The 21,647-nt window shown below is 39.7% G+C and overlaps 1 long non-coding RNA gene across 1 annotated transcript in view; it reads right to left on the bottom strand.

The window, feature by feature from the left end:
• Positions 1 to 20,308: 20,308 nt before the first annotated feature.
• Positions 20,309 to 21,647, bottom strand: part of LOC122026103 — an 18,805-nt gene continuing 17,466 nt past the window's right edge. The window contains exon 3 of the long non-coding RNA XR_006124021.1: positions 20,309 to 20,482. This is a non-coding gene — a long non-coding RNA (uncharacterized LOC122026103). The remainder of the gene's footprint in view (positions 20,483 to 21,647) is intronic.

Below are 21,647 nucleotides of genomic sequence, written 5' to 3'. Positions count from 1 at the left end.
AAAAAATATTTATTTATCTTGAAAGATTCGATCACATAATTTCAAAAGAACATCCTATCCTCTGGATGAACATTAAAAAAAATACATAATTAAATTGTTTTTATAGTTGCAATAACGACTAAGTCCACGTTAGTGGGCTTAAATCGTGGGCTTACAATTGGTTAGTGCACACACGATTGATTGTTATTAAGAAAATAAATCCTAATTAAGTGATGTAATATTTTATATAGGAAGGGAGTTTAATATATATTGGATGTTAATTTAATATGTAAATCTAATAATCCTATTCATTAATATTGATAGATTGTTAATGAGATAAGTTTTATGCTGGATATATAAAAGAAGAGAATTAATTCAATTAGGGCATGGTAAATTGACTTCTCCTCTCCTACATTCTTCTCCCCCATTAAGAAGAATCTTGGATTGCTAGCTCAATCCTGTGCAAGACTTCCATTGTACTTCTAAGATTTCCGATAATAAGTAAGCGATACGATGACATTAGCGATGGATTCAAGTTAGCCCATTGATAGTCATTGTATCGATTTTGATTTTAGCCTGAAAGATTGATGATAGTTAGATCTTGTAATTGATGCAGTAGATAGATTGTTTTCAATGTATCGCAATCCTATCAATTGGTATTAGAGCTTAGGATTAGCTTATCATCGATTTTGCATTCCGTCAATTTTGCATATGGATTTTACATTCCTTTCTTGAAATATACATCGATTTTGCATTAGATTCCATATGGATAAGCAAACTTGATGCATATCCATCGAAGATAGCATGGATAGGTTAGGATTTAACCTAGTAATTGAGTGTTTTGCTTTATCCATGAAGAACGTGATTGATGACACAATTTTAGGATTTTTAGCTAAAAAATCGCATTAAGAAAATCAAGTTTTCAGTTACCAATCGATTGGTGATTCACCAATCGATTGATAAGTGGAAATTTTGGCACATAATGCTCCCAGATCAATTGGGTTGATCGATTGATATTTACCAATCAATTGCCCTAAGGTTCAATTGATTGGGACGCCTAGAATCGCACATAGAAAGGGATAGAATCGATTGTCATGAAAACCAATTGATAGATGCACCTAGGTTGTGTGTAGAATGGTTTGAAATTGATTCGGAAAATTGATTAGTGTTCGCCAATCGATTGTTATAAAAGATCAATCAATTGTTGAATCAAGGATCAGACACAGAAGGTCATAAAATCGATTGGGCAGTTCAATGTATCTTCACTAATTGATTGTTGTTCATTAGGTTGTCCATAAAAGGTCTCCAAATAGATTGGTGGATTGATTGGTGTTAACCAATCAATTAGATCAATCGATTGGAGTGGATGAACTCACGAACATAAGCTTTCTGAGTCGATCAGGCATTACAACAAATTTAATTTTCTACTGCATGCAATTATTTTATTAGCAGTGTACATCGTATGTTGCATAATTACAAGTTGTTAAAAGTCATAATACATTGACAGGGCACACTGTGCACTACATTTAAAAGCATTCATAGCACGCACTGCACCGCGGTTAGGAGCATTCGAAGCACGCGTACAAACTGTAGTTAAGAGAATTTGTAGCACCGGTGTGTGCTGCTATTAAGAGTATTTACAATACAAACTACGCATTATAGTTAGGATGTGATGTTGACAACATATAATTATCAACATCACACAAATATAAATAACTCTGACAATTTCAATACTACATAATTATAAAATCATACATAGATTGTAATGACCCGGCCTTCTTGGCCCATTTGGCGGCCTCTCATGTCGTCGACCGTCGGCCCATTTGGCGACCTCTAATGTCGTCGACCGACGCCCCTTAGCCGTGCCGTTACTCACTAGGACTTTCCACCCCTGGTCAATGGATTTTTGCCTCCCCCAGGATTCGAACTCTAAACCTCCAAGCTTAAGTATTAGAGTTTATGAATCCTGGTAACCAAGTGAGAGCCACTAAATTGTCACGCCCCGAAGGAGTCCCTGTCCGAAGAAATTTCGGTAGCATCTCCCCTGTACGGCGGACAATCTGAAACTTTCTACATATCCACATACCTCAGCCACATGTGGCTGGAATAATAGCAGAAATAAAATACAATCACAGACATTCCACGCAGTTTATATAACAAGTAAACAGAACAATAATACTCTGACTCGAAATCAACCCTACTCAACTACACTCGTAAAGCTCAAATCCGATTTTTCCTACTCCACTACACTCATAAAACACAAATCCAACAAACTCACCTCTTCTGCCGTCCAGGCATGTAGTAAAACATATCGAATAAAAATCCATAAACAAGGACAATCCATACAATATCCAGGTATCAAACAAAACTAAGTGTAAACATGGTCAAATAAGAAGCAAAACAAAACCAAAAGATCCATAAGTCTTCAGGGTCTTCAGGGGACCAACAACTAGAACTCTCTCCTGACAGCATCATCCTGAAATATAACAATAATGGAGGCGGGGTGAGTCCAACACTCAGCAGGTACAATTGATATGCAAAGTAAGGAAATAACACCTAGCACTAATCATGCGTACAGTCTCCTGATAAAATAAAGGTAAATGCAAACCGAAACTGTACTAACCAAGACCTGGGTATCATGACAAACAGTCCGAGTGGTATAGAAATCCTGTATGCATGTCAAACATAGGTGTCCAAACAATATGCAGCATATAAATGCAGCAAACACAAACACAAGCAATAAATGCATCATGTATATGATGCCAATATCATGGTCACCCCTGACGCCAGTCAGCCAACTCACAACAAAAGTGGGACCGAGTGGGTAGGGCTGTGACGACCGTGCACTCTGCATCGTTACCCCTGATGAGTGACCGAGTGAACGGGATGCTGTCGGAGTACACACATACTCCTACCCCAATTCATAAATGGGGGAGCGCAATGCTCTCATCTCCCGGTACACTATGACGGGGAGGGATCTCTAACGTGCTACACGATGCGTCACACTACCCATAAGCGGACCAACGGAGCACCGGAAGAGCAAACTGACGTGCTACCACGCTGCGTCACGCTACCCATGAGCGTCAACAACGGAGCACCGAACAGTGATGAAACTGGCGATGTGCTCGACAATAATGGAGCAATCTATCACACAGCATGCAGTCATGTGAATGGTGCATGACACTAAGCATGGTAATATACTGAACCAAATCTATATACATATATAATGTGCACCATAGTCAGTAAATCATATAAAGGGTGCATAGATCAGATAAGGTATCACACCTAGGTCCTGAACATGGTGAAGCATGGTTATATCACTACCCCTATGAGCATGTGTAATCAGGTACATAACAATACGAAATGCAAAACAAATAATCAATCAAACAGGTATTAGGTAATCAGGTAGTGATTAACCGAAACAAATGAGGAACACAATTAATGCAACTTGTTAATTTCATTACTATGCATATCAAAGACAATAAGTCAAAAGTACCCGCCTCCAAATAAGAAATGTCCAATCCGACGTCGAGATACCGTCTCGAATCAGAGCCCTGTGTAAACAAATACATTTACTTTTATTTAGCTAGAATACAAACAAATAGCTAAATAAATCCTAAATAGAAATTTAGGGATAAACCCTAAACCATATCCCTCAACCTTTCTAACGGTTAATTAGGGTTAATTACCTTAACCCCAAACAACCCTTTTTATAGAAAAATCCAAAACCTAAATCCATATAACCTAATTAATCTACACAACCTAACCTTACCTTAATCGGTTTGTCTCCGAGAAAAAGGAGGCATGGCCGGCTGTAAGATCAAACCTAGGGCACGGCTGGGATGCACACACTATGTCGGTGGTAGTGCTAGGGCACAAGGGAAGATCGGCGGCACTTGGGCAAGGAAGTTGTCAACTTGATCGTCACTGCTCGGGGCTGTGGGCGGTGGTAAGAGGAGAGGAGATGGGTCGATGGTGGTGCTAGGTCAGCGGTGGCTCTGTGCAGAGCTCGGCATGGAGAAGGCCGGCGGTGCTGAGTGAGTCTAGGGCAGAGAATGAATCGCCGGCATTGCTCGGCGTCGGCTTTGTGAGTTGTGGCCGACGTTGGCACCTAGGGTAAGGAATCGCTTGGCTCCTGCTCCGGTGTCGGCAACGGCGGCTAGGGCACAGAGACGGCGTCGCTGGATCGACACTACTCCGGGCGGGGGGAGAGGCGATCAGCGCGAAGAGATTAGGGCAGAGGTGTCGGTGTGGAGAAGACCGGCGTCGCGAGAGATGAGGGAAGGAGGGTTCGGCTCGGGCAGAGGAGAAGAAGAAGAAGTGGAAGGGGAGGAAGAAAAATTGCCGTGGCCGGTGGTTAGGGCTCGGGTTCGCGCGAGGAAGAAGGCTTGGGCGCGCATGGTTTCGGCGAGGAAGAGAGAATGGCGGAAAGAAAATGAAGAAAAGGGAAAATAAATAAAGAAAAGGAATTAAGAAATTCAACTTTTCCTCATTTAAATGGGATAGTCTAAACAGGCTTTTCCGGAACCCAAATTTTATCCCCGTCAACACGTCCATACGAGCTCCGAAAAATTCCCAAAAAATTCTCAAAAATTTCGGAAAATACCCTTATTAATATTTGCCTATTTTCGGTATTTTACATTCTCCCCCACTAATAATAATTTGATCCCCAAATTTCATTATCTACCATCAGCAAGTACAAACAACAGATATAAAGTATAAATGCTGAACGGTAAACTAAATCACATACCTATTTACCATCTGGAGATGTTCCGTCGCTGTCCAGTCCCCAACATTTTGACCTCAAAATTCCGAACAAGAAACATCGTCGGAAATCCACATAAATCCTAAACGGGAATCCGAAACATAACCATAACGAAAATCCGAAAATGCCCAATTTGACTAGCAAACCTGGCTAGCACAATATATTCAGAATACTTAAAAGCGGGTATCACACCCTGCTTTGATACCAATAAATTGGTATCAGATAAATCTCAAAAATCCAACACACGGAAATCAAACAAATATCGCCAAACTTTGGCACTGTGATACCATATCAATTGGTATCAGGTTATACCAACTATCCAAAATACGAAAACAAAGATCGTAAAGCCTCGCTCTGATACCACTAAATTTTCACGCCCTGGAGGAGTCCCTGTCCGAAGAAATTTCGGTAGCATCTCCCCTGTACGGCGGACATCTGAAACTTTCTACATATCCAAATACCTCAGCCACATGCGGCTGAAATAATAGCAGAAATAAAATACAATCACAGACATTCCACGCAGTTTATATAACAAGTAAACAGAACAATAATACTCTGACTCGAAATCAACCTTACTCAACTACACTCGTAAAGCTCAAATCCGATTTTTCCTACTCCACTACACTCATAAAACACAAATCCAACAAACTCACCTCTTCTGCCGTCCAAACAGGCATGTAGTAAAACATATCGAATAAAAATCCATAAACAAGGATAATCCATACAATATCCAGGTATCAAACAAAACCAAGTGTAAACATGGTCAAATAAGAAGCAAAACAAAACCAAAAGATCCATAAGTCTTCGGGGTCTTCAGGGGACTAGCAACTAGAACTCTCTCCTGACAGCATCTTCCTGAAATATAACAACAATGGAGGCGGGGTGAGTCCAACACTCAGCAGGTACAATTGATATGCAAAATAAGGAAATAACACCTAGCACTAATCATGCATACAGTCTCCTGATAAAATAAAGGTAAATGCAAACCGAAGTAAAACAGGAGAGAAACTGTACTAACTAGAACCTGGGTATCAGGACAAACAGTCCGAGTGGTATAGAAATCCTGTATGCATGTCAAACATAGGTATCCAAACAATATGCAACATATAAATGCAGCAAACACAAACACAAGCAATAAATGCATCATGCATATGATGCCAATGTCATGGTCACCCCTGACGCCAGTCAGCCAACTCACAACAAAAGTGGGACCGAGTGGGTAGGGTTGTGACTAACGTGCACTCTGCATCACTACCCCTGATGAGTGACCGAGTGAACGGGATGCTGTCAGAGTACACACATATTCCTACCCTAAATCATAAATGGGGGAGCGCAATGCTCTCATCTCCCGGTACACTATTACGGGGAGGGATCTCTAACGTGCTACACGCTGCATCACACTACCCATGAGCGGACCAACGGAGCACCGGAAGAGCAAACTGACGTGCTACCACGCTGCGTCACGCTACCTATGAGCGTCAACAACGGAGCACCAAACAGTGATGAAACTGGCGATGTGCTCGACAATAATGGAGCAATTTATCACACAACATGCAATCATGCGAATGGTGCATGACACTAAGCATGGTAATATACTGAACCAAATCTATATACATATATGATGTGCACCATAGTCAGTAAATCATATAAAGGGTGCATAGATCAGATAAGGTATCACACCTAGGTCCTGAACATGGTGAAGCATGATTATATCACTACCCCTATGAGCATGTGTAATCAGGTACATAACAATACGAAATGTAAAACAAACAATCAATCAAGCAGGTATTAGGTAATCGGGTAGTGATTAACTGAAACAAATGAGGAACACAATTAATGCAACTTGTTAATTTCATTACTATGCATATCAAAGACAATAAGTCAAAAGTACCCACCTTCAAATAAGAAATGTCCAATCCGACGTCGAGATACCGTCTCGAATAAGAGCCCTGTCTAAACAAATACATTTACTTTTATTTAGCTAGAATACAAACAAATAGCTAAATAAATCCTAAATAGAAATTTAGGGATAAACCCTAAACCATATCCCTCAACCTTTCTAACGGTTAATTAGGGTTAATTACCTTAACCCCAAACAACCCTTTTTATAGAAAAATCCAAAACCTAAATCCATATAACCTAATTAATCTACACAACCTAACCTTACCTTAATCGGTTTGTCTCCGAGAAAAAGGAGGCAAGGCCGGCTGTAAGATCAAACCTAGGGCACGACTGTAAGATCAAACCTAGGGCACGGCTGGGATGCACACACTGTGCCGATGGTAGTGCTAGGGCACAAGGGAAGAGAAGTTGTCAACTTGATCGTCACTGCTCGGGGCTGTGGCCGGCGGTAAGAGGAGAGGAGATGGGTCGGCGACGGTGCTAGGTCAGCGGTGGCTCTGTGCAGAGCTCGGCATGGAGAAGGTCGGCGGTGCTGAGTGAGTCTAGGGCAGAGAATGAATCGCCGACACTGCTCGGCGTCGGCTCTGTGAGTTGTGGCCGGCGGTGGATCTAGGGCAAAAAGGTGCGGCGTCGGCACCTAGGGCAAGGAATCGCTCGGCTCCTGCTCGGGTGTCGGCAACGGCGGCTAGGGCACAGAGATGGCGTCGCCGGATCGGCACTACTCCGGGCGGGGGGAGAGGCGATCGGCGCGAAGAGATTAGGGCAGAGCGTCGATGTGGAGAAGACCGGCGTCGCGATAGATGAGGGAAGGAGGGTTCGGCTCGGGCAGAGGAGAAGAAGAAGAAGTGGAAGGGGAGGAAGAAAAACCGCCGTGGCCGGCGGTTAGGGCTCGGGTTCGCGCGAGGAACAAGGCTCGGGCGCGCGTGGTTTCGGCGAGGAAGAGAGAATGGCGGAAAGAAAATGAAGAAAAGGGAAAATAAAGAAAGAAAAGGAATTAAGAAATTCAAATTTTCCACATTTAAATGGGATAGTCTAAACAGGCTTTTCCGGAACCCAAATTTTATCCCCGTCAACACGTCCATACGAGCTCCGGAAAATTCCCGAAAAATTTTCAAAAATTCCGGAAAATTCCCTTATTAATATTCACCTATTTCCGGTATTTTACATAGATATCATACATAATTATAATACCACACAAAAATAATTTGATTTCACTTAGTAATAATCCAAACTAATAATAAGCACTACAAAAATAATCAGGTTTACCGACGGAATATTATTCCATCGGTAATCTCCGATGGAATCTAATATCCTTCAGTAATCTCTGGCGGAATCTAATTTCCGTCGGTAATCGTCGACAAAAATTAGATTCCGTCGGCAATCCTGTTATCTTAATAGTTTCAATCATGTTACCGATGGAAATTTAATTCCATCAAAAAATATTACTGGCGGAAATAAATTTCCGTCGGTATTATTTTTTGACGGAATTAAATTTCCATCGGTAAAATAATGGAAACTATTTATTATCAGGGGGAAAAATAGGATTATCGACGGAATATAATTTCCATCGGAGATTACCGACGAAAATTATATTCCATCGGTAATCCTGAAATTAAATTACACTACAAAAATATCAGGATTACCGACGGAAATTATATTCCGTCAGTAATCGCAAAAATAAAATTAGGGCACTGGCCCTTCTCCTATCGTGCACTCGGTTTTCTCCTCTCCGGCGATTTCGGCGCGATCTCTCCTCTTCGGTAATTCAGGTGCAATCTCTCCTCTTCGGCAATTCCGGCGCGATCTCTCCTCTTCGATGATTCCAGCGCGATCTCTCCTCTCCGATGATCTTTGGGTAAGTTCTCTCCTCTCCTCTCCATTTTTTTTCCTCTCCGCCAGTTGCTAGCACACGACTGGCGGCTTTGTCGGCCGCTAGCCGCACGCTGGTGGTTGTGCCGGCCGCTTGTCGCCGGCTGTTAGCAAGCAGCCGATGGCTGTGCCGGCTAGCTGCTAGCAAGAGGCCAGCAGCTGTGCCGAGGGCTTGCAAGTAAATGACATCTGTGTCGAGTGCTTGCAAGCGGCTTATGGTTGTACCGAGCGCTTGCAAGCGAATGACAGTTGTGTTGAGCGCTTGCAAGTGGCTGGCGGCTGTGCCGGTAGCTAGCAAGCGACCGCGTGATTGTACCGATCGATGGCTGTGTTGGCTGCCAGCAAGTGGTCAGTGGCTATGCCGAAAATAGGCCTGATGTAGCTAGAAGAGTGAGGATATTACAGTTTAGTGAGTATAAATGTATGTCTAATTTTATGAGATTGTTCTTTTGATGTTTGAGATTTTATTTCTTGGTTGCTAATATTGATTATATAAATGTTAGCTGGAAGAGTTTTAATATTGATGTTTGAGATGTTTGAGATTTCATTTCTTGGTTGTTAATATGAATTATGTAATATTTTATTAGATACATATAATGGAAGATGATGTTTTATCCAACTGTATAGTTGTGCCTTCTAGTTCATCTTTCATCTTATTGATGCAGTAAATATATGTAATAAGCAAAACGTTAAATCATGCCACATCACTTGTATTATTTGATAGGATCTTGTAGAGCATATTTGTTCATAACATTATTCAAGTGTGATCTTGAGAAGACTATCTTTGTGTGAACCAACACATCTTCCCCTATATGGGGGCTTACATGGTAGTTAGATGAGGCTATGCAATTGGTTGTGAATTCTAATTTTTATTACATGGGCTTTGTTGAATTGATATGATATTGTATTGACTCATGAACTAAGTATCAATAAGCTATTGAACCTCAACTTCAAAATCCTTTATGGCCTCGGTGTTGGGTTTTTCGGACCGCGAAAATCGCTTTTTCGCGTTGCGGAAACCCCGAATCACCCTAGCCAACGGATCTCGTGCGAAGAGTATAGAACAAAATTTACGAGTACGAGTTTACAACTTAGATCTACTCCTAGATCTACATGAAGAAAAACTTTTATACCTTTAAAGCGAAGCCCTTCGCGTTCCCGCTCGTCCAAACGGTGCCGGATCTCAAGAGTATCAAGATAGATACTCCTCTAGAAGTATCCACACGAACACGTAGGTGGAGAAAACCACACAAAAGGTGTGCTAGCACCTATGTATGGTTCGGCCAAGTTGAGGAGGAGAGGGAGAGCTTGAGAGGAAGAAGGTAGAAGATACACACTTGAATGAAAAATGAATTCTCATTCAAACCAAAAGTGGCCGGCCACTCTCCATTGTGAAACTCCCAAATTAATTGCATTAATTGCAATTAATATGAAGCCATTAAAGAGAATGGCTTTGTAACTTCCATGAGGTGGCACCCATGATGATGTGGAGTAACATCATTGGTCCACATCATTGCCAACTCACCAATGAGGTGGCATAAAGTCAAGTCAAACTTGACTTTTAATCTTCCTCTCAAGTCAAGTCAAACTTGACCAAATCTCTTCCATGGTTGATCAAATCCAACCATTTGATTCAAGCCAACTTAATATAATGAATCTAATTCATTTAATTAAATTGATTCAATGAGTCAAAATGTAAATTAGACTCATTGAACACATGAATCAACTTGAGTCGAACTCAAGTTAGCTCAATTAGGATTACTCTTAATCCAATTTGATTCATCAAATGAATCTAATCCTCTTGGTTCATCATATGAACCTAATCTCCATCTAATTGTCCTAAGTGTGTGACCCTATAGGTTCTTGTAACGTTGCAATGCCCTAAACCCATTTAGGAGCATAAGTAATGAGCGGTATCTAGCAACACATCATTACTACCCAAGTTACAAGAAATGTCGAGATCCAACATCACCTTGTGACTACTAATTGTGACTCATCACAATTTGTGACATTGTCCTTCTATCTTAGACATCTAGATTGATCAATGTGAGGCATAGACCGTGTCATCCTCTGACCAATCTAAATCTTAAACTCCAAGTAGACTCACTAAATCAAATGAGCTCAATATCCTATATTGACTCATTTGGGCATGGCCATGCACTTCGTGGTCTCACTCTATCAAGAATACCGATGTCTCTTCCGTCATATAGGAGGGATAGATCCCATCTACATCACTCACATCCCTCTGCATAATTTGTTATATACCCAGTAATCGCCTTTATAGTCCACCCAGTTACGGGTGACGTTTGACGAAACCAAAGTACATAACTCCTTATGTAGGGAACCATGGTGACTTCAGGTCTAAGGACTAGTAGTCATACTAATAGCCACATGAGAAAGTATATGACACTCATATAACGATCCATGATACTTTCTCATGGCGGGTCATTCAGTATACATTCTCTAATGTATACCCATGTGTCAACTTGATATCTCTATATCCATGACTTGTGAGATCAAGTCATCGAGTTGACCTACATGCTAGTCTTATTACATTAACATTGTCCCTGAATGTTAATACTCGACTAGAAATGATTAAGAGTAGTGTTCCCTATATCATCTCACTATCGGTTCAACTAACCGATTGATATAGGTGAGAATCTTCTACTCAAGGACGTTATTATACTTAGTTTATTTGGCACCAATACAAGTAAGTATAATAACCAAAAACCAAATGCCTTTATTTATATAGAATATGATACAACAAGTCCAAAATACAATCATCAAATGATTGGCTCTAGGGCTCTAGCTAACAATCTCCCACTAGCACTAGTGCCAATCAGTGTAGGCTCTAAGCCCCAATGACCTAGTGTGACCATCATGCTTCCTCTGTGCCAAAGCCTTGGTCAAGGGATCTGCAATGTTAGCCTCTGTAGGTACTCTGCAAATCTTCACATCTCCTCTCTCGATGATCTCTCGAATGAGATGGAAGCGCCGTAGTATGTGTTTGGTCCGCTGGTGTGAGCGAGGTTCCTTCGCCTGTGCTATAGCTCCATTGTTGTCACAATAGAGCTCAATAGGGTCAGCAATGCTAGGAACCACCCCAAGTTCAGTGATGAACTTGCGGATCCAAACTGCCTCCTTTGCTGCCTCTGATGCAGCAATGTACTCGGCTTCTGTTGTAGAATCAGCTACTGTATCCTGCTTCGAACTCTTCCAGCTGACAGCACCACCATTAATGCAAAATACGAACCCCGACTGCGATCTATAATCATCCTGGTCGGTCTGGAAGCTAGCATCACTATAACCCTTTACAGCTAGCTCATCATTGCCTCCATATATCAAGAAATATTCTTTAGTCCTTCTTAAGTACTTAAGAATATTATTGACCGCTATCCAGTGACTTTCACCTGGATCTGACTGGTATCTGCTCATCATGCTCAAAGCATACGAGACATCAGGTCGAGTACATAGCATGGCGTACATGATCGATCCTATGGCTGAAGCATAAGAGATCTGATCCATGCGGTCTCTCTCCTCTCTAGAAGAGGGACCTTGAGTCTTCGAAAGACTCACGCTATGTGACATCGGCAGAAATCCCTTCTTGGAGTTCTGCATGGCAAACCGAAGGAGTACCTTATCAATGTATGTACTCTGAATTAGGCCAAGTAATCTCTTAGATCTATCTCTATAGATCTGTATCCCTAGAATGCGGGATGCCTCACCTAAGTCCTTCATTGAGAAGCAACTCCCTAGCCATGTCTTGACAGATTGAAGCTAGGGATGTCCTTCCCAATGAGTAGTATGTCATCCACATACAATATGAGGAAGACAACTATATCCCCTACAACCTTCTTGTAAACACAAGGTTCATCTTCGTTATTGATGAAACCAAACTGCTTGATTGCATCATCGAATCGAAGATTCCAGCTCCGAGAAGCTTGCTTTAGTCCATAAATGGACCTATGCAGCTTGCATACTCTACTAGTATGCTGTAGATCTACAAAACCCTCAGGGGTTGTGTCATGTACACATCCTTGAGCAGGTTTACATTCAGAAACGCGGTTTTGACATCCATCTGCCATATCTCATAGTCATGGTAGGCTGCAATAGCAAGCATGATCCGAATGGACTTAAACATCGTTACTGGAGAAAATGTTTCATCATAGTCAATACCATGAATCTGCTTGAAACCTTTAGCTACCAAGCGACCCTTATAGATAAGTCCATCCTTGTCAGTCTTTCTCTTAAAGACCCACTTGCACCCAATGGGTTTTACCCCTTCAGGTGGATCAACCAAAGTCCATAGTTGGTTAGTGTACATGGATTCCATTTCGGATCTCATGGCCTCTAGCCATTTCTCGGAATCTGGTCTCATCACAGCTTCCTGATAGGTGGTAGGCTCATCCTCTATGAGCACAATGTCATCATGGTCAGACAAGAGAAATGAGTATCTCTCAGGCTGACGACGTACCCTATCAGACCTGCGAAGAGGTATGTCTACTTGAACTTGTTGTTGTTCCTCAACTCCTTTTGGAACAACATCATCCACAACACTTTGTGGTTCCAGTTTAATTTCCATCGAGACATCTGTGCTATTGTTCGCATCTTGAACTTCTTCAAGATCAAACGCGCTCCCACTAGTCTTTCTAGAAACAAAGTCCCTTTCTAGAAAGACCCCAGTCTTTGCCACAACTACCTTGTGCTGACTGGGAATGTAGAAGTAATATCCCTTAGTTTCCTTGGGATATCCAATAAAGTAGCACTTGCCAGATTTGAGTCCTAACTTGTCTGAGACTTGACGTCGAACGTAAGCCTCACAACCCCAAATCCTCATGAAAGACACCTGGGCATCTCTCCCAGTCCATATCCTATATGGTGTCTTTATCACGGCCTTGGATGGAACTCGGTTGAGAATGAAAACTGCCGTGTCTAGAGCATATCCCCATAGATATGTCGGAAGATCTGTGTGACTCATCATAGATCGTACCATATCTAATAAGGTACGATTCCTCCGTTCGGATACACCATTCCAGGAGGAGTGAGTTGGGATAGAATCCCACACTCAGCTAGGTAGTCACGAAACTCATGGCTAAGGTATTCTCCACCTCGATCGGATCAAGTATCTTAATACTCTTGCCAAGTGGTTCTATACTTCATTCTTGAATTCTTTGAACTTTCAAAGGATTCAGACTTATATGTCATCAAGTACACATAACCATATCTCTGAAGTCATCAATAAATGTGATGAAGTATCTATAACCGCCTCTAGCGAAACATTGAAAGGGCCACATACATCAGTATGTATGAGTACTCACCAATCAGTTGCTCTCTCGTTGTGCCCACTAAAGGGAGTCTTGGTCATCTTGCCTCGTAGGCATGACTCGCATATCTCATATGATTCAAAATCAAATGAGTCCAACAAACCATCCTTATGGAGTTGGGATAAGCGCTTGTCATTTATATGACAGTGCCAGAGGTAGGTTTGGTTCATGTCATTTGACTTGAACCTCTTGGTATTCACGTTATAGATAGGGCTCTCAAGGTCTAGAATATAGAGTCCGTTTATCGAGGTGCACTACAATAGAACATATCGTTTAAATAGGCGGAACAACATTTGTTCTTTATTATAAGCGAAAATCCTTTCTTGTCCAAACAAGAAACGGAAATTATGTTCTTAGTCAAGGCAGCACATAACAACAATCATCTAATTCTAGTACAAGCCCGGAGGAAGAGATAGATGGTAAGTTCCTACAACAACCAGTGCTCCATTGCCTACTCGTAGAGTCTATCTCACCCTTAAATGCCCCTGCTATTTCTCGGTAGCATACATTAGTACAAATGTGAAGCACATCCGATATCTAATACCCATGATGAAGAAATAGAGGTTGACTTCTATAACATGTATACCTAAGTAGAAATCTTATTTCTCTTTTCTTAAAATCTTCCGGTATTCTTTGGAGTTCCTCTTCCGGTGCCTTGCTTGTCCTTGATATAGGTGACAAAGATGTTCAACCATATCGTGAGCTCCATCAACTCATGTTGCTTACAAGCTCGAGTTCATGGTGAGCATAAAACGAGACATATCTAATGCGTCATCTTGATGCTTCTTCTAAGCATCACGGTCTGCTCGCGTGGCAGTGGTAGGAGGAGCCTCCGGAATGGGCTGCTCCAGAACATACAGTTTACGTTCCTGAGTGAGAACTATTCTCAGATTCCTGTACCAGTCCAAGAAATTTGCTCCGTTGAGCTTGCCCTTCTTAAGGACAGAACGCAGAGAGAAGATGTTCGTGTTCGACGTCATGATAATTCTACAACAGAAATAAATACAGAAATAAGTATCATATTCTTAATCATTTATTTAGGCGTTTAACTAAATGATGCTCCCACTGAATTCTATAATTCATGTGGGACAAGATCAACATCATACTAACCCTTGAGTTAGCTTTGGCTAATACGCCTAAGACTTAGTATGATCGGTAGGTAACGATTAACAATTACATCTCTATGCAACTCTTGTTTATAGGATGAAATCCGCATTTATATTAAAACTCGAGTTAGCTTTGGCTAATACGCCCGAGAATTAATATAAACGTGATTTTGTCCTACCTTTCCAAACATTGGAAGAATGCCTATAGTTGTACTCGATCCAACCGAGTAAACTAGGAATACTCAATCTAATTGAGTTTGTACTCGCCCATGCGTTGATAGGCGGGACCAAGATTGTCCCTCCGTACCCTACCAAGATAGTATGTGTTGCTCTGCTTTGGCAGATTCAACAACATCATGCGATCGAGGTAGTGGTAGGTATCACGGCATGCTAGACATTTTGAGTTGTCGTGATTTAGATCTAATCTAAATGATGTTATATCATATACACGAAATAGATCTAATCTAATCGATAGAGTGCATCTTGTACACGATGTAGATCTAATCTAATCGTAAGGGTGCATCTTGTGCACGATTTAGATCTAATCTTAATCGCTAGGCACTAATTAATTACTTAATTAAACATGCATCATATACACAAGTAATTAACTAAGTTTTGTGATTAGTCATGGCCCTACTACGATCTTCTCAAGCCAATGAGAAGATCGGATGGTCAACCTAAGGTCAACTTCTCAAGCACCTTCCTTTTGACCACCTTGTGTTGCTCGCACCTTCCTCGTAACTCCGTCTCGAGTGGACCTTCCACAGCTCCAATTTTGTACATTACAATTTTGAAACTCGAATTACATTCGAGTCTAAATCTAATTTACAACCAGAATAAAAGAAAGGAACGACGCGCAGGTCGCGAAAAATAAACCAAAAATAAAATAAAATACAACACGCACATCACATCACGGCGCGCAGGCCGTATTATGAATTACAACACAAATTGTCCAATCAAATTGGGTCTTTGGGCCATGACTATCACAAAATTAATATATAATTCAAAATTATATATTTCTGTAATTTTTCTGTATTTTACAGATTTTATGAGTAAATTTTTCCCGGCGGTCCCGATTAGCGATTTCGGGCGCAATCGCAGAGCAAATCCCCTTGCGGGGTTAGGGGTAGTACCCCTACCCGCGATCTAACCCTCGCGAGCTGCTCCTAAGTGATACAAGAGCGCCTTAGCCCGCTGTCCCAAAAAGTTTTGAGTCGAAACAAAGCCGTTTTTGAAAATTCTTCCCGGTAGCCGAAGCCAACAAGTGCCGAGACACTTGTGCTTCGCTTCTACGAGAAAAATACCCATAAAAAACCATAAAATCATAAATTTACATAAATTCACAGAATGTTTATTTTTCATAAAAATAAAAACTAAACTCGTACAAGCTTCGCACGTGGCTCTGATACCACTGTTGGATTTTTCGGGCCGCGAAAACCGCTTTTTCGCGTTGCGAAACCCCGAATCACCCTAGCCAACGGATCTCGTGCGAAGAGTATAGAACAAAATTTACGAGTACGAGTTTACAACTTAGATCTACACCTAGATCTACATGAAGAAAAACTTTTATACCTTTGAAGCGAAGCCCTTCGCATTCCCGCTCGTCCAAACGGTGCCGGATCTCAAGAGTATCAAGATAGATACTCCTCTAGAAGTATCCACACGAACACGTAGGTGGAGAAAACCACACAAAAGGTGTGCTAGCACCTATGTATGGTTCGGCCAAGTTGAGGAGGAGAGGGAGAGCTTGAGAGGAAGAAGGTAGAAGATACACACTTGAATGAAAAATGAATTCTCATTCAAACCAAAAGTGGCCGGCCACTCTCCATTGTGAAACTCCCAAATTAATTGCATTAATTGCAATTAATATGAAGCCATTAAAGAGAATGGCTTTGTAACTTCCATGAGGTGGCACCCATGATGATGTGGAGTAACATCATTGGTCCACATCATTGCCAACTCACCAATGAGGTGGCATAAAGTCAAGTCAAACTTGACTTTTAATCTTCCTCTCAAGTCAAGTCAAACTTGACCAAATCTCTTCCATGGTTGATCGAATCCAACCATTTGATTCAAGCCAACTTAATATAATGAATCTAATTCATTTAATTAAATTGATTCAATGAGTCAAAATGTAAATTAGACTCATTGAACACATGAATCAACTTGAGTCGAACTCAAGTTAGCTCAATTAGGATTACTCTTAATCCAATTTGATTCATCAAATGAATCTAATCCTCTTGGTTCATCATATGAACCTAATCTCCATCTAATTGTCCTAAGTGTGTGACCCTATAGGTTCTTGTAACGTTGCAATGCCCTAAACCCATTTAGGAGCATAAGTAATGAGCGGTATCTAGCAACACATCATTACTACCCAAGTTACAAGAAATGTCGAGATCCAACATCACCTTGTGACTACTAATTGTGACTCATCACAATTTGTGACATTGTCCTTCTATCCTAGACATCTAGATTGATCAATGTGAGGCATAGACCGTGTCATCCTCTGACCAATCTAAATCTTGAACTCCAAGTAGACTCACTAAATCAAATGAGCTCAATATCCTATATTGACTCATTTGGGCATGGCCATGCACTTCGTGGTCTCACTCTATCAAGAATACCGATGTCTCTCCCGTCATATAGGAGGGATAGATCCCATCTACATCACTCACATCCCTCTGCATAATTTGTTATATACCCAGTAATCGCCTTTATAGTCCACCCAGTTACGGGTGACGTTTGACGAAACCAAAGTACATAACTCCTTATGTAGGGATCTATGGTGACTTCAGGTCTAAGGACTAGTAGTCATACTAATAGCCACATGAGAAAGTATATGACACTCATATAACGATCCATGATACTTTCTCATGGCGGGTCATTCAGTATACATTCTCTAATGTATACCCATGTGTCAACTTGATATCTCTATATCCATGACTTGTGAGATCAAGTCATCGAGTTGACCTACATGCTAGTCTTATTGCATTAACATTGTCCCTGAATGTTAATACTCGACTAGGAATGATTAAGAGTAGTGTTCCCTATATCATCTCACTATCGGTTCAACTAACCGATTGATATAGGTGAGAACCGTCTACTCAAGGACGTTATTATACTTAGTTTATTGGCACCAATACAAGTAAGTATAATAACAAATAACCAAATGCCTTTATTTATATAGAATATGATACAACAAGTCCAAAATACAATCATCAAATGATTGGCTCTAGGACTCTAGCTAACACTCGATTATTTGATTTCATTTAATTCGTTACCACATCTTCTGATGCAACCAAAATCAAAACTAGGTACTATACCAACATAACATCCAATATAGTTAGATATAAGCTGACACTATCCTCTAGAACAATTTTAGATTCAAAAGCTACTAGATTATTTTGTTAGAAGAAGCATAAGGTGAAGATATTCTTACAAAGAGATGAAGGTGGAACGAAGCGAAAGAGGTACAACATTGAATATGCAACAAATTTTACAGATGTGATAGCAAAGGGCTCACATCTATAAAATTTGTTGCATATTCAATGTTGTACCTCTTTCGCTTCGTTCCACCTTCATCTCTTTGTAAGAATATTTTCATTTTATCCTTCTCCCAACGGAACAATCTAGTAGCTTTTGAATCTAAAATTGTTCCAAGGATAGTGTCAGCTTATAACTAATTATAATAGGTTCATCAATTTCCAAGACTTCTAAATCATCTGAAGATCCTAGAGCCAGGGCTCGTCCTGGTTCTTCTTCTACAAGAGACTCAAGACCCACAGGACTCTAATTAAGTTTGTGTAACTATAACTTACCTTTTTTTGTTTATCACTTATAAAACATACAAAATATATTTATTCTATTTTAATATTAATTATAATCTGCTCACCTCTAATTGTATTACATTTTCTCAGGAATAATTCGTCACCATCAGTAGATATCCAAAATATGATCTAGGTATCTTTTTTTGTTGACATGTAAAATTAGTAAACATTATATTTTTTTAGTGCATTGCTCTCACTTCCTTTCTTGCATATTTGACGAGTGTCATTGTAATGGTTTCTAGAGGAAGTCTTTACCAGTGTTTTGGAGGAATCATCCTTTTGTAAGTAGTGTTTCCTACTTATTTTTAATTATTAACATTCTTCTTTGTTTGTTTGAGTATTTTTGAAAGATCTAATCATGAATAGTTGAGGCATGCATCATTCTTTTTAGGTTTCAGCATTTCATTGTAGTATTACAAAATTATATTTATTATATTTTGATATTTTAATCTGCACATTTCTAAATATTATATTATTTTATGTTTCAGGAGTTCCTATTGACATATTGATCATCATCGTCATCATCATCTGCTCATTTCTATCCAGGTATCAAAATTAGTTATACATAAATCACTACAAAAATTTTATCTTATTCATAAATTTGATCATATTCTATTGCATTTTACTTTTTGTAGGATTTTCTATTGTATGTGGATGTATAATTTGGAGTATTTTCTATCATGGTATGTATTTAAATATGTGATTTTGTAAATTTGGATTTAGATATGGAAATTTGGATAGTTTAGTTTGTATGGATGCTATAATTTATTTATGTTTGTACGAATTGTATGAATTATTAAGATGTATGAAATGTGTTTGTAGGTGTGAAAGTAATTGTGTGTATGGATGTGATTGTTTGTATGTGCTTGTATATATGAAATGTTATCGTATGTGATGATTTAGTGTATATATGGATTGTAAACAGGGTAAAAATATATATAAATTTTTTCTCGTAATTTTTTTTTATTTTAATGACGGAATACTTATTCCGTCGGTAATTATAGTAATGGTTTACCGATGGAAACAACGTTTCCGTTGGTATTTACCGACGCAAATAAATGATTCCGCCGGTATTTACAAAATATTTACCGACGGAAATATAAATTCCGTCGGTAAATACCAACGGAACAACGTTTCCGTCGGTAATCACTACCACCGGAAGCACTATTTTTCGGCATGATTTACCGACGGAAATATAAATTTCATTGGTAAATTTTATTACGGAAATCCTAATTCCGTCGGTATTTACCGACAGAATTTCAATTCCGTCGGTATATTCGTTTTCGACAAATTACCTTCCGACAACTGTTTTTCTGTTGTAATTCCGTCACTAAACGACTATACCGATGGAATTACGACGGAAAATTCCATCGGTAATCTCGCTTTTTTTTTGTAGTGAAGAAATTCGTTTAGTAACATGATTTCATTGCATCAAAAATATAGATGATAAAATCGATAAAATCAATAAAATCATATAATCACACAAAATTATAACTCAAATAATTAAGCGACTGTGCTTCCTATTGCATCCTCAACAAACAAATATTTCTTTATTTGGTCGAATTAAGTCTACCCTTTCCAAAAAATTCTATCAATCCAAATTTGTCAGCAAGATTCACCAGGAAAAATGTGATGTACTTTAGTTTTTGGGGCACCACAAGCTTCACATGTTAGCCCCAAAGGCTATTGAAACCTGAGTGTGCAAATCTACCAAAAAGGGGAAGCAAACAACAAAAATCAGTTCTTCAGAAGCATCAGCTTTTACAGAATAAAATTTTAAGAATAAATGTTCATGTCCAACTAAAATAAGAAAAAAATATGAGCATTAAGCTGAAAAGTTTTCAAGAAGTAAACAAAAAAAGATGACAACATACATCAAATAGCATGTGAGAAACCTCTATATAGTATTAAAAATTGTAAAATTGGAGTATTGATTATCAAACTTTTTGCTCACTAACGTAAAAAATGAGCCTACAATATAAACCTTTAAATAACTGTTTTTTAGCTTATGTTAATGCAGTAGTAGTTTCTCATGCAAACCAAACTTTTTTAAGCCATATATAAAAGTCGTTTTTTTCCAACTATTTAGGGTCACATCTTGTCCCTTCATTAGCTATGCAAAGTTATACATTGTATAGCTAGACCAGCTAATAGAGATGAATGTGTAAAGGTTAGTGGGAGGAAACATAAATCTAAATGATGTAATTAAAATGAATTAAGAGAATTGAATATTACAATGACTAAAGTTGCATAGGCTCAATGAATGGATAAACTCTATACATCCCACTTAAATATTTGAGACTATCTTGAATTCTTGACTAATTGATGTTGGGCATGTTAGTATAAGGAACATCAGATGATTGAATGTAAGTTTTAATAATGACAAAAGGTTAAAAGTTAAGGTTTGTTATTGTATTGATAAGGTTGATTGAGTTGCATGAAAGTCCTAAGTGATTTTAGGCTAGGTGAAAGTCGTAGTTGAGGGTAGGAAAAAGAAGTCCTAGTGGATACTAGGCAGGTGAAAAATCCTAGTTGTGGATAGACAAGGAAGTCCTGATCCAAAGGACTGGGCGAAATCTTGGAAGATCGAGGACATCAGGCAAAACTCTAATTAGGATCGAGGGCACTAGGTGGAAATCCTAGAGGTCGCAGACACTAGGGAGAAGACTGAACGGGTCGAGGTTTGAAAGTCCAATGGAAGTCCTAAGGTTTTCGATGCTGAGCAAAAGTCCAAACGGTCTGGATGATCAGTTTGCCAAAAGGAAAACTTGTTGGGTTTTTCGGGCCGCGAAAACTGCTTTTTCGCGTCGCGGAAACCATGAAACCCCACCACCGGATCCGTGCGAAGAATAAAACTTTCAAAAAATTTTTT

The sequence above is a fragment of the Zingiber officinale genome, chromosome 10A (genome assembly GCF_018446385.1).
Source record: "Zingiber officinale cultivar Zhangliang chromosome 10A, Zo_v1.1, whole genome shotgun sequence".
In the NCBI taxonomy this organism is placed as follows: Eukaryota; Viridiplantae; Streptophyta; class Magnoliopsida; order Zingiberales; family Zingiberaceae; genus Zingiber; species Zingiber officinale.
Note: the sequence above shows the minus strand (reverse complement) of the source record. Positions and strands in the feature narration are given on the sequence as shown.